Here is a 4,159-nt window from a genome sequence, read left to right as displayed (position 1 = left end):
TTCCGATTGTAAATTAATGAGTGCCATTAAAAGTGACAGAAATAGTATTTTATTAAAATCTTAAATATTTAGATAGGTTATCTGTTCCATTTAATAAGGTAAATAAGGGTTGTATAAGGTACTTCTGTACTGCAAAACATCCTGCTGGATTCAATGTGAAGATTCAAATGCATTTGCTAAGGAGAAAAATCAGGCATTGGAAGGGGTTGCCCAGGGCAGTGGTGGAGTCCCCATCCCTGGAGGGATTGAAGAGTCTGTAGACAAGGGCTGAGGGACATGGGTTAATTGGAGACTAAGTGTTAGGTTAATGATTGGACTTACTGATCTTAAAGGTCTTTTTCAATCAAGGCAATTCTGTGATTCTGTGTGAGAACATGCTGCTAACACCAAAGCATGAACTGGACTCATTTTACACCTGCAGTTTCTGTCCACAGGAGAGCTGGCTGCCAGTGACTGTAGCCACTGGGTTTTGCTCTTACCAAGATCGAAATACAAGCTACTTAATTTTTAAAAATTCTAACTGAAATCTTCCAAGCCTGTTTTCAAGCAGCGCTGGGCACAGGAGTCAGTCTGTTACGTGCTCATTGTATCATGTTGTGCAACAGTTCTGCAATGATTTGACCCGTCTTTGGGTTTACTGCTGTCTGTAGATTGTGGCTCAAGTTCTGCTGTACCTGTGTGGTTGATGTATTTAGGAGTTACAGTGGTATGAATGTGTCGGAGAAGTCAAACAAAGTTCTGAAATCCCAAGCTTCATGCTACCAGACTGAGAATGCTGTATTTGTGAAAGAATGTACTAGTAAAGTAATAATGCTTGCAGTGGACTCCTGGCAGTTTAGTAACAGTACTGATAGAGCTATATATATACTGGGGAGGGACTTTTCATAAGGGCTACTAATGACAAGACAAGGGGAAATGGGTTTAAACTGAAAGAGGGCAGGTTTAGATTAGATATTAGGAAGAAGTTCTTCACTGTAAGGGTGGTCAGACACTGGAACAGGTTGCCCAAGGAAGTTGTGGATGCCCCCTCCCTGGAAGTGTTTAAGACCAGGTTGGATGAGGCTTTGAGCAACCTGGTCTAGTGGAAGGTGTCCCTGCTGCTGGCAGGGGGATTGGAACTAGATGATCTTTGAGGTCCCTTCCAATTCTAACCATTCTATGATTCTGTGATTCTATGATAATATGCTGGCCACTGCCAAAAATAATCCAACAACTTTTCCGACTGTTCTGCCACCCTAAGAAAACACTGCTTCATTTCCAACTGGCTGGTTTTTAACCACGAAAGAGTTTATTTTCAGCAGGGCTTTTTTTAAAGTTCTTTTACTGTCTTCTTCCCGGATTCCCAGTTCTGGTGGAATCCAGTAAATGATGCAGGTTTATTCCAAGGATGCTGAAGACAGCATCTATATATTGCTCCTCTTTACCTCCCATTCCCAGAGATTAATAAAATATCCTGTTCAAGTAAGTATTTCTTCAGAATTTGTATGTGTCTAGGATTACAGAACGAGAGGGTAAAAAACTCCATTCGTATTTCTTAGTGTCAGCATGTATAATAGGAGTAGTGGCACATTATAAATATATAAAATGCTATTTGCAGATGAATGCCTCATAGGGGTTTACAGTAAAACAAATACAGTATTTACCAACTGATTTGAGGGCTATCTGAAGAAGGTAATAATTTAAATATAGATGATCATGATGATCATCTATGATAAAGATATTTCTTTACTTGTTTGGCAGTCATGCAATGAAGAAGCCACTAGTAAAAGCTGAACAGTCTGAAAGTAGTTTTACAAGGGGTTTAGTGGAAGAGGGGAGAAATGGATCACATTAAAAAGCAAGTGGTTCTGTGTCTTGAAAAACTCCTTGCTTGCATGCACCTGTAAGTGAAACAAGTGCCAAACAAACCAAGTATATATAGGGAATTCCCATTTTGGATTCCAGGGTATGTTGCCTTGAAACTGAAATAGAACTGAAAATTTAATCAATTTACTAAATTAATTGTTTCCGATAAGAATAGCAGTGCTTAAAAATGTTTCCAAATCTTTGTATAGATCTCTGTTCCATGTAAACCCCCCAAACTTGTGACTCTTGATTCTTCAGTTTCGATTCAAACTACAGTACTTGAATGGTTAGCGACTGGGTTATAAAGCCTGTAAAGATACACGTGAGAGTTTTGGAATTCCAAGAGCAATTTATAGTTTTCACACTTCTCTGTGAAAACTGCTGTTGAAATTTGGCAGCTGTTTTTGCTAGAATACAGACATACAGCTCTTTTAAACCTGGAAGCATTGATAAAGTATCGTTACAGTGGGGAGAAAAAATGGTGTACTATGTTGAAGTAGTTCCATTTCATGACTGCCACTTGTATAACTGGAAATACCCCATGAAAGATTGGATGCCAGAACATCACTCACTTTTTCTCCCTAGGACACTGAACAGTGCAGCTTCTCCCTTCAGGAATGTTAATGTTTTATTTTAAACTTTCTGAAGGAGAGAAAATGGAAGTTTGATTTAGTACAACTCCAGCAGACTAGTAGTGATGATGTTTGACCCACATAAACTCCTCCCTCAGGTATTCAGCTTTGTCAGAACAAAGCAGAAGTACTTCTTTTGCATATCTGCCACGATCTTAATGTTTTAAATAGCTTTTCTGGGGGGTATGCTTTAAACAGAAGTGACTGAACTTAACCAACCCAGGAGAGTCCCTTCCAGTTATGTGTTCTTATAAAATCGCCTTTTTTTCATGGAATGATATTGTGTATTCTTGATGGTAACTGGCAAGACAGCAACACCACATTTTGCTACATTTCAGGGGTATTTCTACATTTGTTTTTAAAGTGGATTGATTTTGCTCTTTCATTGACTCAGTAAGAAAGGCTGGGGGAGACATGAAAACCAGCTACTTGAAATTTACTTGAGAAACATATAATTACATTTCAGAAAGTTCATGGTCTTCTAATGTTTGTTATTTCTGGTTACGTTTGACCATGACATCATGAACAACAGACAGCTTTCCAGTAGGGAAATCTGCTCTGGGTCTTCAGGAACTTCCCAGCATCCATTAGTCCCAGGGCATTCAGATCACTCTGAGGAGAATCATCCTTCAGTTTAAGAACAGTTTTCTTTTTTCTCATACCTATAAAATGAAGACAAACAACTGCTTTCTTATTTTCTGCCAATGTAGTGCAGTTAAGCTATATTTAAGTCTTAAAAGAACATGAGTTCTAGTAATTCAGTTTCCAGCAGAAATTATACTGCCTTCTTTCAATTAGAAACAGAACTTGGAAACCAGTTATCCATCCTTTTTTGCAGGATCAGCAATAATGTTGTTCTTTTATACAGGGTGGTACCTCTAGAACAATCATTTTGAGGTGAAGAAAAATGTTTTGTCATGACCAAGAACAATAGAAGTTTTAGCCACAATTGTATACAAAGCTTCTCTGCTAGGCCAGCTGTCAGTCAGACAGCAGCTTAATAGTGATAATCTCTAAGGTTTAGTTTATAAATATTGCACTAATATAATGAAGGACTCATATTATCAAATCACAGTCTTCTCCTTTAGTGCAAATCCCTACCTTACAGTGTCTATTACAGTTCTAAAAATATGATTTATCCCTTCCTTGTGTTGGTATATTTGAGTCCCCCAAATGTTGTAAAGTAAAAAGAGGAATTCAGTCATTAATAGTCAGACTGCACTGTGGCAGAATTTAATACACATTCTCTTGAGAAAAATGGGATCCTTAAAGAGGTAAAACTTTTACCTTTTTTTTTTTTTTATGTTCCGCATGATTTAGATCCAGCCACCAAACTTTACTGGCTAAAAAAATGTGTGCTTTTTACAGACTTACTTTCCACTCAGAAGCACAGAAGAGTTTTCTACAGTGAGCTACTCTAAGGGCTGAGATTGTGCATTCAGCATTGAAAACTTTTCAGTTTTCATCCCAATTCATTTTCCAATTAGCTTTTGCTGGCAGGGTGATATGAGTGTTTATTGCCATGTGCTTTTGCTAAATGTGAGTGGGGCTGGGGTAGGCAGGAAAGAGTTCCTCATTATTAGTTTGTTAGAGATTAATATGCACTCCGTCTATTAAAAGTGTGTAATTCCATCATGTCTGGTTGTACCTGTAAAGCTTTAATTATGTCTCAGTTTTATCCT

The sequence above is a fragment of the Antrostomus carolinensis genome, unplaced genomic scaffold (assembly GCF_000700745.2).
Source record: "Antrostomus carolinensis isolate BGI_N321 unplaced genomic scaffold, ASM70074v2 scaffold2541, whole genome shotgun sequence".
NCBI lineage: Eukaryota > Metazoa > Chordata > Aves > Caprimulgiformes > Caprimulgidae > Antrostomus > Antrostomus carolinensis.
The sequence above is the reverse complement of the archived record's forward strand: the minus strand, read 5'-3'. Positions refer to the sequence as shown.